Raw genomic sequence first — 14,629 nt, forward strand, 5'->3', positions numbered from 1 at the left:
ACAATTGTAAAGATAATTTGAGGATTAGGATAATGCTACCTTCTTCCAGAAAAGGTTTATATATGGTTTGGTAATTAGCTAGGGGTACTGGCAACCTTGACTCATCTTAATTCAATCAGGAATTGAGATGATTCAAAACTGGGCTTCAGCCCCCATGGGTGCCTGACTATTTCTGGTTCATCCTTACTTTTAAGGAATAATCTATTAAAATCCCAACCCAAAGCCTGGTGGTTTTATCAGAGTCTTCTCTTCCCTGACAGGTCCTGAACTCTAGATTTTGTCTCTATAGCTTCATAAAGCTCTCAAAATCTCTGCTCAGATTCTTAGCTTTGCAGTGACCTTTATAAGAATTGACATCACCTTTTTAAGAATGCTACTACTGGAATAATTCTAGGGGAAAACTAGCTCCAACTGTGTGCTCACATTATTTTCTTTAAAGAGGGACCCATACTTCTCCTCTAGGCTCTCTCTCATATCTTCAAACATATCTTTTAATATTTTGATCAGATTTTCTGTGTTCTCAGAGGAAGGTGAGATCAAATAAGATCATCCTACCACATCATCTTTATCCCATAAATCTTGATATGTGGTCTTATATTTTCCACTGTGATTTCCTTTTTTCATTATGGATCACTGAAGAGAGCTAGTTAAAGTATTTTAAAAATTAATACTAAAAGAGCAATTACTACCATTTTATAATGTCTATAAAATGGTTTCATATCTACTGTATCACAACCACATCCTAAGATGGTAGAGAGATTATCATTCTTATTTATTTTTTCATCCTTATTTATTAACAGACACAAAGAATGGACTTAAAGGGACCACTTAAGATGATACAGAGGATGAGAAAAAATTCCTATCCTTGTTTGAATTTATTTTATTGCTGTCATGTTTGTGTCTTCCTCCTCTACAGTGTGAGCTCTTCCAATGTAGGGGCCTCAATTTCTTTTTTCATTGCTCTCTTCATATGATTTAAACAGTACCCAGCATGTACCAGACAGTCAGTATATTTTTTAAATTGATAAAAGGCATAAAAGAAATGAATAATAAAAGAATGATACTCTTTGTATTGCAGTTCTGAGTAATGAAAATTTATGTTTATGCAGTCCTATGGAGTTATGAAATGATTTTTTAAACACTTTATACATTTCTATTTATAACAATTCTAGATAGATTTTTATTATCTTTACCACTTTAGAGTCACAGTGAAGATAAGAGACTCAGTCACAGAATCAGTAAATGGCAGGGCTAGGACTCTGAACCTCATTCTCTTACTTCAGCTACAAAAAGATGGGGCTGTTTCCACTACAGTATAATTGACTCCTTATATTGTAATGGCTTCCTCAGATTTCTTCCAGACTACACACCTGTGGACATTCAATATGTATGTCAGCTTTCTAATGTTTAATTTATAGTGGAAATAGCTGGTTGAAAAGAAAGCTGTAGTTTCATTTGGTCTTGAAATTTGTGTGTGTAGAGCAGAGAAAATATTTAAATTGGTAAGCAAACACATGATGGTCATTCATTGGAGGTCTAAAAACGGTTAAATAGGTATCAATATTTACCTGATGGTTAAATAGGAATGCAGTAGACAAGTGTGAATTCGTATACACAAACACCTTACTGAAAATAAGTAAAATGTTATCTAGATTGGCTTCCAAGCCTGTACAGAGTACAGCTGCGCATATGAAGCACAAACATTATTCAGTTCAGTTCAGTTCAGTAGCTCAGTTGTGTCCGACTCTTTGAACCCCATGAATTGCAGCATGCCAGGCCTCCCTGTCCATCACCAACTCCCGGAGTTCACTCAAACTCACGTCCATCGAGTCAGTGATGCCATCCAGCCATCTCATCCTCTGTCGTCCCCTTCTCCTCCTGCCCCCAATCCCTCCCAGCATCAGAGTCTTTTCCAATGAGTCAACTCTTCTCATGAGGTGGCCAAAGTACTGGAGTTTCAGCTTTAGCATCATTCCTTCCAAAGAACACCCAGGACCTATCTCCTTTAGAATGGACTGGTTGGATCTCCTTGCAGTCCAAGGGACTCTCAAGAGTCTTCTCCAACACCACAGTTCAAAAGCATCAATTTTTCAGCACTCAGCTTTCTTCACAGTCCAACTCTCACATCCATACATGACCACTGGAAAGACCATAGCCTTGACTAGATGGACCTTTGTTGGCAAAGTAATGTCTCTGCTTTTGAGTTAGTGAGCTATAATATAAGGAAGGACGGTTTGCACTGCTAAAAAGTTAGTTAAAAATGAACTAGCACACATCACACATTTATTGGACGTGTCAAAACTGAGGAACAAATAGCTGATGTCATGTAAACATGACAGATAAAACTATATGCAAAAGAAAGGTTAAAAATATTTAACAATCCAGTTCTTGCAGACAAGGAATCAAGTGGACAAGAAAGGACAAATCACTGTTGAGGGAAATAAGACAGATGGCTAGACTAAGTAACTGACTGTTCTTGAGTGATTTTTAGACTAAATAAGAACTTGAGGGATAAAAATATGGAATAAAGCAATGGATCCTAGCTAAGCAGATTAATTTTCTTCTTAAAGAAATCAGTTCTCTAACATTAGAGCTACTGTGTTAAAAGGCTATACAGATGTATAAAAAATACATTATGAAATATGTAGAATTATTAAATCTGATACATGGGAGTACAAATTTCCTAAAGGAATATTTAAAATCTTGGAAAGGAACTATCTAATAAAGTAAGATGGGGGTGGGGGGTGGTAAACTTTCAAATTCTTCTTTGCACCTAAGAAGAAAATCATACTGTGTATTATTACATTGTACAGCCAATTCAGGAGAGAGCTAGAAAGGACAATCCTTATTTCTCTCTAACTTACTTATGTCAACATACCAACTGTATAAACACTGACTGCTAAATGATACCCTTGTGTCTGTTAACCCTTCTAACTTCACTCCAACCTTCTTATAATGGGTGTCCAGAAGGAATAAAGGGTGCCTCAGAACCCCAAACATTTATCTTCTCTGGTCTTAGGCAAGGAGTCACAGTGGAGGGAAAGAGGGATTGTAACAGTTCTCTCTCGGGGTGTCACAAGATATGGTACCAAGTGTGCTTTGTGCTAGGGACCTCAAAGCGCGGGGGAGCCAGGACCTCTGAGAAAGAGGAGGTTTAGCTCTGGGTCCAGGCTCTGAAGGATGGAGTGGACTTGACAAATGAGTGTCTCCCACTGACCAGCCAGTCACTGGGGAGAAAAGCAAGTAGAGACTACGGGAAAAGTCCATAGATGCCTTGACAAAACGTGCCTCCAACTGGAGAACTTCACCTTCTGGGGTCCCAGAAACCCAAATGAGGCAACATAAAATGGGTACAGATCTATATGAGGACATAAGAAAAACAGTAAACAAGCACTTAAGAGTTAGAGGGTGAGATCCAGAGAAGAAGGCAAAGGATAGAGGGCGAGCAATTTAAATCACACTATATTTGAAGACTGATTGTAAGGATGCAGGATGTTTAAAGAGGGGGAATGGGTTTGTGCACTGTTTTCACTACTTACTAGCCACAGAGCAAGTTATTAAGCCTTAGTTTCCTATCCTCCCTACAATACGGGGATAATGGCACAAACCTCACAGAGTTCACAAGGATTAAGAGAGTTAAAATATGTTAAGTATATGAACATTGCCTGGCACCCCCTTTTTTCTTTTGCATTACTAGTACTTTTTACCCCCAGCTTTGCTAAAGGATTAACAACAACAGAAAAGAAGAAATTAAGGCTAATCTATTTTACTTTTTGTCAAGTAGACATGGAAAAGGTTTGATGGGTTTCAACTTAAACAAATGAGATTTGAGGATTCTTCTAAGTCTTCACTTGAATTATTTAATATTATGTTTGTATTATCACTATCCACCATTTCCACAAATAATTTAGAATGGGTTGCCTAACACTGCAACAACAAAAATATTTTAAGTAGAAAACTAACAAATGGATAGAGTTATTTTGAATAAACACAAGGAGGGGGACAGGAGGTGCAATTTAAAAACCAATATACTGAGAGGAGCCAAGATGGCGGAGGAGTAGGACGGGGAGAACACTTTCTCCCCCACAAATTCATCAAAAGAGCATTTAAACGTCGAGTAAATTCCACAAAACAACTTCTGAATGCCAGCAGAGGACATCAGGCACCCAGAAAAGCAATCCAACTCTTCGAAAGGAGGTAGGAAAAAATATAAAAGACAATAAAAGAGACAAAAGAGGGAGGGACGGAGTTCCGTCCCGGGAAGGGAGTCTTAAAAAGAGAGAAGTTTCCAAACACCAGGAAACCTTCTCACTGCCGAATCTGTGCCGAGCTTTGGAAGCACAGAGGGCAACATAACAGGAAGAAAAAATAAATAAACAATTAAAACTCGAAGATTGCGAGTCCTATGGTAACTCCCCCAGCAGAGAAGCAGCGCAGACGCCTGCACGCGCCATTAGCAAGCGGGGGCTGGTCAGGGAGGCGCAGCGCGGGCTGCATCGCTGAGATTAAGAATCTGGCCTGAATACCCTGAGCACTATCTGAGCGAAATAATTTGGGCTAGCAAACCAGACTGTGGGATATCTACCACGCGAAAAGCCAGCCCCAACCTAAGACACCGCCAGGCCCGCGCACGGAACAAAGAATTGAACAGAGATAGCCGGCTGCAGACCTTCCCCCTCCGGTGACAGGCAGCCAGAGCCGGAAGGGGGCAATCGCAGCCCCAGAGAGACATTATCTATAAAACTGTAAGCAGGCTTCTTTGCTAACTAAAACTTCTTGGGGGTCTGGACGGTTAACATCTGCCTGAGAAGGTGCACCGGTTTTACACCCAGATAACTGAGTGGCGGGGAGGCGATAAGTCTCAGCATTGGCGCTCGCCAAACACCTCATCACTTGAGCTGCTCGGACCTGGGAAGAGCACAAAACTCAGGCCCAACTGAGTCTGCGCCTCTGAGGACTACCCGAGTGCCTGAACCTGAGCGGCTTGGACCTGGGAGGTACATGCAACCCAGGGCCAGCCTCGGATTGTTCCCGGTGGAACAATCTAGAGCCCGAGCAGTGTGGGCAGGGAGGCTACACGCGCCGTGAGCGGGGGCAGACCCAGTGTGGCTGAGGCACTGCGAGCGCACGCCAGTGTTATTTGTTTGCAGCATCCCTCCCTCTCTCCCCACAGCGTGACTGAACAAAGAGAAGAAATACAGCTCCACCCATCAGAACACCGACACAAGCTTCCCTAACCAGGAAACCTTGACAAGCCACCTGTACAAACCCACACACAGCGAGGAAAAGCCACAATAAAGAGAACTCCACAAACTGCCAGAATACAGAAAGGACACCCCAAACTCAGCAATTTAAACAAGATGAAGAGACAGAGGAATAGCCAGCAGATAAAGGAACAGGATAAATGCCCACTAAACCAAACAAAAGAGGAAGAGATAGGGAATCTTCCTGATAAAGAATTCCGAATAATGATAGTGAAATTGATCCAAAATCTTGAAATTAAAATGGAATCACAGATAAATAGCGTGGAGACAAGGATTGAGAAGATGCAAGAAAGGTTTAACAAGGACCTAGAAGAAATAAAAAAGAGTCAATATATAATGAATAATGCAATAAATGAAATTAAAAACACTCTGGAGGCAACAAATAGTAGAATAACAGAGGCAGAAGATAGGATTAGTGAATTAGAAGATAGAATGGTAGAAATAAATGAATCAGAGAGAATAAAAGAAAAACGAATTAAAAGAAATGAGGACAATCTCAGAGACCTCCAGGACAATATTAAATGCTACAACATTCGAATCATAGGGGTTCCAGAAGAAGAAGACAAAAAGAAAGACCATGAGAAAATACTTGAGGAGATAATAGTTGAAAACTTCCCTAAACTGGGGAAGGAAATAATCACCCAAGTCCAAGAAACCCAGAGAATCCCAAACAGGATAAACCCAAAGCGAAACACCCCAAGACACATATTAATCAAATTAACAAAGATCAAACACAAAGAACAAATATTAAAAGCAGCAAGGGAAAAACAACAAATAACACACAAGGGAATACCCATAAGGATAACAGTTGATCTTTCAATAGAAACTCTTAAAGCCAGGAGGGAATGGCAAGACATACTTAAAATGATGAAAGAAAATAACCTACAGCCCAGACTATTGTACCCAGCAAGGATTTCATTTAAGTATGAAGGAGAAATCAAAAGCTTCTCAGACAAGCAAAAGCTGAGAGAATTCTGCACCACCAAACCAGCTCTACAACAAATACTAAAGGATATTCTCTAGACAGGAAACACAAAAATGGTGTATAAATTCGAACCCCAAACAATAAAGTAAATGGCAACGGGATCATACTTATCAGTAATTACCTTAAACGTAAATGGGTTGAATGCCCCAACCAAAAGACAAAGACTGGCTGAATGGATACAAAAACAAGACCCCTACATATGTTGTCTACAGGAGACCCACCTCAAAACAGGGGACACATACAGACTGAAAGTGAAGGGCTGGAAAAAGATTTTCCATGCAAATAGGGACCAAAAGAAAGCAGGAGTAGCAATACTCATATCAGATAAAATAGACTTTAAAACAAAGGCTGTGAAAAGAGACAAAGAAGGTCACTACATAATGATCAAAGGATCAATCCAAGAAGAAGATATAACAATTATAAATATATATGCACCCAATACGGGAGCACCGCAGTATGTAAGACAAATGCTAACAAGTATGAAAGGAGAAATTAACAATAACACAATAATAGTGGGAGACTTTAATACCCCACTCACACCTATGGATAGATCAACTAAACAGAAAATTAACAAGGAAACACAAACTTTAAACGATACAATAGACCAGTTAGACCTAATTGATATCTATAGGACATTTCATCCCAAAACAATGAATTTCACCTTTTTCTCAAGCGCACATGGAACCTTCTCCAGGATAGATGACATCCTGGGCCATAAAGCTAGCCTTGGTAAATTCAAAAAAATAGAAATCATTCCAAGCATCTTTTCTGACCACAATGCAGTAAGATTAGATCTCAATTACAGGAGAAAAACTATTAAAAATTCCAACATATGGAGGCTGAACAACACCCTGCTGAATAACCAACAAATCACAGAAGAAATCAAAAAAGAAATCAAAATCTGCATAGAAACGAATGAAAATGAAAACACAACAACCCTAAACCTGTGGGACACAGTAAAAGCAGTCCTAAGGGGAAAGTTCATAGCAATACAGGCACACCTCAAGAAACAAGAAAAAAGTCAAATAAATAACCTAACTCTACACCTAAAGCAACTAGAAAAGGAAGAAATGAAGAACCCCAGGGTTAGTAGAAGGAAAGAAATCTTAAAAATTAGAGCAGAAATAAATGCAAAAGAAACAAAAGAGACCATAGCAAAAATCAACAAAGCCAAAAGCTGGTTCTTTGAAAGGATAAATAAAATTGATAAACCATTAGCCAGACTCATCAAGAAACAAAGGGAGAAAAATCAAATCAATAAAATTAGAAACGAAAATGGAGAGATCACAACAGACAACACAGAAATACAAAGGATCATAAGAGACTATTATCAACAATTATATGCCAATAAAATGGACAACGAGGAAGAAATGGACAAATTCTTAGAAAAGTACAACTTTCCAAAACTCGACCAGGAAGAAATAGAAAACCTTAACAGACCCATCACAAGCACGGAAATTGAAACTGTAATCAAAAATCTTCCAGCAAACAAAAGCCCAGGTCCAGATGGCTTCACAGCTGAATTCTACCAAAAATTTAGAGAAGAGCTAACACCTATCCTGCTCAAACTCTTCCAGAAAATTGCAGAGGAAGGTAAACTTCCAAACTCATTCTATGAGGCCACCATCACCCTAATACCAAAACCTGACAAAGATCCCACAAAAAAAGAAAACTACAGGCCAATATCACTGATGAACATAGATGCAAAAATCCTAAACAAAATTCTAGCAATCAGAATCCAACAACACATTTAAAAGATCATACACCATGACCAAGTGGGCTTTATCCCAGGGATGCAAGGATTTTCAATATCCGCAAATCAATCAGTGTAATACACCACATGAACAAATTGAAAAATAAAAACCATATGATTATCTCAATAGATGCAGAGAAAGCCTTTGACAAAATTCAACACCCATTTATGATAAAAACTCTCCAGAAAGCAGGAATAGAAGGAACATACCCCAACATAATAAAAGCTATATATGACAAACCCACAGCAAACATTATCCTCAATGGTGAAAAATTGAAAGCATTTCCTCTAAAGTCAGGAACAAGACAAGGGTGCCCACTTTCACCATTACTATTCAACATAGTTTTGGAAGTTTTGGCCACAGCAATCAGAGCAGAAAAAGAAATAAAAGGAATCCAAATTGGAAAAGAAGAAGTAAAACTCTCACTATTTGCAGATGACATGATCCTCTACATAGAAAACCCTAAAGACTCCACCAGAAAATTACTAGAACTAATCAATGATTATAGTAAAGTTGCAGGATATAAAATCAACACACAGAAATCCCTTGCATTCCTATACACTAATAATGAGAAAACAGAAAGAGAAATTAAGGAAACAATTCCATTCACCATTGCAACGAAAAGAATAAAATACTTAGGAATATATCTACCTAAAGAAACTAAAGACCTATATATAGAAAACTATAAAACACTGGTGAAAGAAATCAAAGAGGACACTAATAGATGGAGAAATATACCATGTTCATGGATTGGAAGAATCAATATAGTGAAAATGAGTACACTACCCAAAGCAATTTATAGATTCAATGCAATCCCTATCAAGCTACCAACAGTATTCTTCACAGAGCTAGAACAAATAATTTCACAATTTATATGGAAATACAAAAAACCTCGAATAGCCAAAGCGATCTTGAGAAAGAAAAATGGAACTGGAGGAATCAACCTACCTGACTTCAGGCTCTACTACAAAGCCACAGTTATCAAGACACTATGGTACTGGCACAAAGACAGAAATATAGATCAATGGAACAAAATAGAAAGCCCAGAGATAAATCCACGCACATATGGACACCTTATCTTTGACAAAGGAGGCAAGAATATACAATGGATTAAAGACAATCTCTTTAACAAGTGGTGCTGGGAAATCTGGTCAACCACTTGTAAAAGAATGAAACTAGAACACTTTCTAACACCATATACAAAAATAAACTCAAAATGGATTAAAGATCTCAATGTAAGACCAGAAACTATAAAACTCCTACAGGAGAACATAGGCAAAACACTCTCTGACATACATCACAGCAGGATCCTCTATGACCCACCTCCCAGAATATTGGAAATAAAAGCAAAAATAAACAAATGGGACCTAATTAAACTTAAAAGCTTCTGCACATCAAAGGAAACTATTAGCAAGGTGAAAAGACAGCCTTCAGAATGGGAGAAAATAATAGCAAATGAAGCAACCGACAAACAACTAATCTCAAAAATATACAAGCAACTCCTACAGCTCAACTCCAGAAAAATAAATGACCCAATCAAAAAATGGGCCAAAGATCTAAATAGACATTTCTCCAAAGAAGACATACAGATGGCTAACAAACACATGAAAAGATGCTCAACATCACTCATTATCAGAGAAATGCAAATCAAAACCACTATGAGGTACCATTTCACACCAGTCAGAATGGCTGCGATCCAAAAGTCTACAAATAATAAATGCTGGAGAGGGTGTGGAGAAAAGGGAACCCTCTTACACTGTTGGTGGGAATGCAAACTAGTACAGCCACTATGGAGAACAGTGTGGAGATTCCTTAAAAAACTGGAAATAGAACTGCCTTATGATCCAGCAATCCCACTGCTGGGCATACACACTGAGGAAACCAGAAGGGAAAGAGACACGTGTACCCCAATGTTCATCGCAGCACTGTTTATAATAGCCAGGACATGGAAGCAACCTAGATGTCCATCAGCAGATGAATGGATAAGAAAGCTGTGGTACATATACACAATGGAGTATTACTCAGCCATTAAAAAGAATACATTTGAATCAGTTCTAATGAGGTGGATGAAACTGGAGCCTATTATACAGAGTGAAGTAAGCCAGAAGGAAAAACACCAATACAGTATACTAACGCATATATATGGAATTTAGAAAGATGGTAACGATAACCCTGTATACGAGACAGCAAAAGAGACACTGATGTATAGAACAGTCTTTTGGACTCTGTGGGAGAGGGAGAGGGTGGGAAGATTTGGGAGAATGGCATTGAAACATGTGAAATGTCATGTATGAAACGAGATGCCAGTCCAGGTTCAATGCACGATGCTGGATGCTTGGGGCTGGTGCACTGGGACAACCCAGAGGGAGGGTATGGGGAGGGAGGAGGGAGGAGGGTTCAGGATGGGGAACACATGTATACCTGTGGTGGATTAAAAAAAAATTAAAAAAAAAAAAAAAGGAAAAAAAACAACAACAACAAAAAAAGCCAATATACTTATGCCAGGCCTCCAAGTTGGCTCAGTGGGTAAAGAACCCGGCTGCAATGCAGGAGACATAAGAGACGTGGGTTCAGTCTCTGGACTGGGAAGATCCCCTGGAGAAGGGCATGGCAAACCACTCTAGCATTCTTGTCTGGAGAATCCCATGGACAGAGGAACCTGGCAGGCTACAGTTCACTGGGTCTCAAGGAGTCAGACACAACTGAAGGGACTGAGTGTGCATGCACTCATACTTATGCCATAAATAAGAAATTCATGTTAGAAGTCAAAATGCACAGAAAAACAGTAATGCTTATAAATGGATTTAAAACATAATTAGAACCCTTAAGTGCAGACTAAAGATAAAAAGCAGAAAACCTGAGCAGTTATACTCAAGCATTCAATAATACAAAAATAAATCAAAAGGAGAAAAGTTGAAATGGTTTTTAATTATATGTTAATCAAACATTTTCAAACACACAGAGAGAAAAAGTCAAACATTTATTAGATCAAAGAATAAGCAGGAAAACTGAACTGAAAGATTTCATTTTTCCTAAAATATAGTACAGAATTAGGAAAAAAAGTGCTTATTTTTAAAGAAGGAAACTATAAAGCCAAACTTTATTGTTGAATGAAGTAATGTAACCTTTATATAATTCAACAAAAATGGAAAGAGTTGGAGAGTAAATGGTTCAAAAAAAAGAGAGTTTATGTAAACATGCAGTGATATTCGATACACGGAAAATCAGCTGGGCTGTGTAAGGACCACCAAGGGCAGTTTAAATGGGGTCTCACTGTTTAAAGAGTGGAAGACAAAGAGTTACCCTGGACAAGTTTCGGCGAGTAGCCTGACTTTCATCTTGGATACAGTACTTGCAAACATAATTATGATATTGATTTAAGAACACTCAAAGAAAAGGATTGCGTAATAGAATGTATTTGCAAGGCACAGATCTTGCTATGCTAATACAATCATTTTTTGAGATGACAGAGAATGGATAAAGGGAGCTGGGCGGATCACATTTATCTACATTTTAAGAATGCTTTGAACCATGTGCTGCATATCAGCATGCTGAGAAATTAAGAGATGACTTGTATAAGTGATGTGATAGACTGAATTATTAGAGGCTTATAGTTAGAAATAAAAGATTATTATTCTTTCAGATGCAGAAATATATACACATACATATACAGATGCATCTCAGGTTTCAATTTGCAGCTGGACTAATTATATGAAATAAAATAAATGAAGCTTATGCATTAATCATTTTCAGGGAAGTTTAACTTGATAGCATTCAAGCATCTAGACAACCCACAAGAAAAAAATTCTAGAAACAACAACAAAAATGTGGCTAATAATTTACTTTCATTCACAAAATACAGGGCAAAGGAAACATACTGAATGAAACACACCTTTAATCTTTTAACATTAGTGTCATATAGGTTGCCTTACCAGTAGAATTTTTCTTCAACATTTGTGGTAATAATTTTCCCACATTTTTCCGGATAAACAGAAAATTCAGTTAGCTCAGGTAAAAACTTGGCAAGTCCATACTAGCAAATATTGATAGTATTTTGAAATTCATTGATTTCTTTTTGATTAGTTGTAACTCTTTAGAAAAGTAGTCCGAGTGAAGTCCTGTCTTAGCGTAAAGACCTAACAGGGTTAGATTATACTTTCCATGATGTTATTTGGGATCAACTTCAAGCTCAGGATAAGTTACTTAAACAGGATTTAAAAGAAGGAAAGGTAAACTGGTCATTCATTCATTTATGCAGTAATTAAGAAACTGTGTATCTACTACATGTTAAGCACTGTGGATACTAAATCCTCTACAATCCTAGAATTTATACTCTGGTTAGAATGACAGGCTTATAAAGATGCTAATTAAAACAGCTATGAATGGAGGGAGGTGCTTTTCTAACAATTCATGGGTATTGAAATGGGAACGGCTAAGTGCAAGGTCAACTGACTTAGTGAAAATCAAAGTGAAAAAATATTTTCAAAAGAATTACAATATTACCTTCAAGTATCTATAGTTACTTAAATTCTTTTAATTAAATTTATTTATTTTTAATTGAAGGATAATTGCTTTATAGTATTGTGTTGGTTTCTGCCATACATCAACATGAATCAGCCATAGGTATACCTATGTTCCCTTCCTCTTAAACGTCTCTCCCACCTCCCTCCTCATCCCATCCCTCTAGGTTGTTATAGAGCCCTGGTTTGAATTCCCTGAGTCATACAGCAAATTTCCATTGGCGTATTCTTAAAAAAATCTTTTAAAAGATGTTTAGAGCTAATTTAATGGGAAAAAAAAAAAGGACAGACTCTTAGAAATATTGATTGTCATCGTGTTACACAAGGGGCTCTGAAATTTTAAAAAGTTTCTTTCAGCATTTAAAAGCAGTATTTTGGAACACATTATCAGGCTTCAATTCCTTGAAAGCTTCCAGAAGAAACAGTTACTAGAGGAAGCATTCATATTATATATTTTTTTCATAACAATAAATCACCCAGCAATTTCAATATCCGTGGTTACCATATCAATGTCATCTGCTTTCAACTGGTTATGACTCCAATTAAGATTTGAATTAATGGAATCAGACTAATAACTATTGCAATATATATTTACTGTGTTGGTTGATAATAAGTGCCACACTTGTAATTTATAGCACCACAATGTTTTATAAGGGCTATTATGTCATTAATTAGTTACATTGATCAGAATACCACATAACACAGCAGTACTAAAATATTACAATTTGCTTAGACTATTTTACATTTAGTATTATATCTATTTGTACTACATATGACCATAAGCATAACTGAAATCAGATTGTTTCCATGAACAAAACCAAAATGTGCATTTTAGAAAGCCAAAAGAAGAGAATTCTACTGAGGAATTTTGCCAGCAGAATTCATTCATTTTTTTCAATATACCATAAAATTAGTTGATCTAGGACAAGAGCATAAAGTCAGGACTTACAGGAGTCAAGGTAAGAACTCTATATACACATTTAGTTGGAATCTCCTAATCTGTAGGGTTCTGTCACTTGAATCTACAGTTGCCCCCCCAACCCCTGCTTTGAGGGCTTGGTTCTGATGGAATGGTGCTTTTAAGAATTCTACATCATCATACTAAAACATTTTAGGTTCTATAAGGTCTCAGCTTCTAATTTTAAGTTGGGGGGGTGTAAAATTTTTTGTGGTTGTCATAGTAAAAGGAAGGCAATACGGAAAAATTCTCAATTTTCAGATTTAGACAACAGCACTCAAAGACAATAGCTGGAGGAGGGCAGGAGGAGAAGAGGACGACAGAGGATGATATGGTTAGATGGCATCACTGATTCAATGTTTGGGTGGACTCTGGAAGTTGGTGATGGACAGGGAGGCCTGGCATGCTGCTGCTCATGGGGTTGCAAAGAGTCGGACACGACTGAGTGACTAAACTGAACTGACTCAAAGACAGTATTTTGGAACACATTATCAGGCTTCAACTCCTTAAAAGCTCACAGAAGAATTAAACTCTGCTAATTAGCCAACAGAGTGATATGATTACCAGTCCAAGTGGATCATCAACTTAACTGACTGAGAAAGAGTTGCCTGGATCTTGCTTTAAGCACTGAAATTTACGACAGTATATATAAAGCCTCTGAGAATGAAAAATGCAAAATTTTCACTCACATACATCACAGCAAACTGAAGGATAAACACAATTTGTTAGGGGAGATAAAAATGTGTTACATTTCTGTGTGTAATATTTTTAGGGGGTGGCTTCAATGTTATTTAAAGAAATAATCTACAAAAATTATGATGAATTTCTAAATCTGAATTATGACTGACATTTCTGACATTTCCTAATTTATTGTTCCATCTTAACAGCATTTTTATTTAAAATTTTATTGGCAAGAACACTTTTCTTCATCACTGCTAAAATATTTCAAAATGTACCCATAAGATCAATCCATTTTTATGACTAATTTTGGTAATTTAAGATAAAAGTTAGAAGGAAGAAACTAACACTAGTTCCACTGTATGATTTTGTATCTTTTCTGTTTCCCCAGATACTTATCACTGCTGCTGCTGCTGCTACTAAGTCGCTGCAGTCGTGTCCGACTCTGTGCGACCCCACAGATGGCAGCC

General features: G+C 37.6%; 1 protein-coding gene across 1 annotated transcript in view; it reads right to left on the minus strand.

The window, feature by feature from the left end:
* The window catches only part of RSRC1 (arginine and serine rich coiled-coil 1), a 448,839-nt gene that overhangs the window by 76,350 nt on the left and 357,860 nt on the right, over positions 1 to 14,629 (minus strand). The gene's annotated exons all lie outside the window — the stretch shown is intronic.

Source organism: Bos indicus, chromosome 1 (assembly GCF_029378745.1).
Source record: "Bos indicus isolate NIAB-ARS_2022 breed Sahiwal x Tharparkar chromosome 1, NIAB-ARS_B.indTharparkar_mat_pri_1.0, whole genome shotgun sequence".
Classification (NCBI taxonomy): Eukaryota; Metazoa; Chordata; class Mammalia; order Artiodactyla; family Bovidae; genus Bos; species Bos indicus.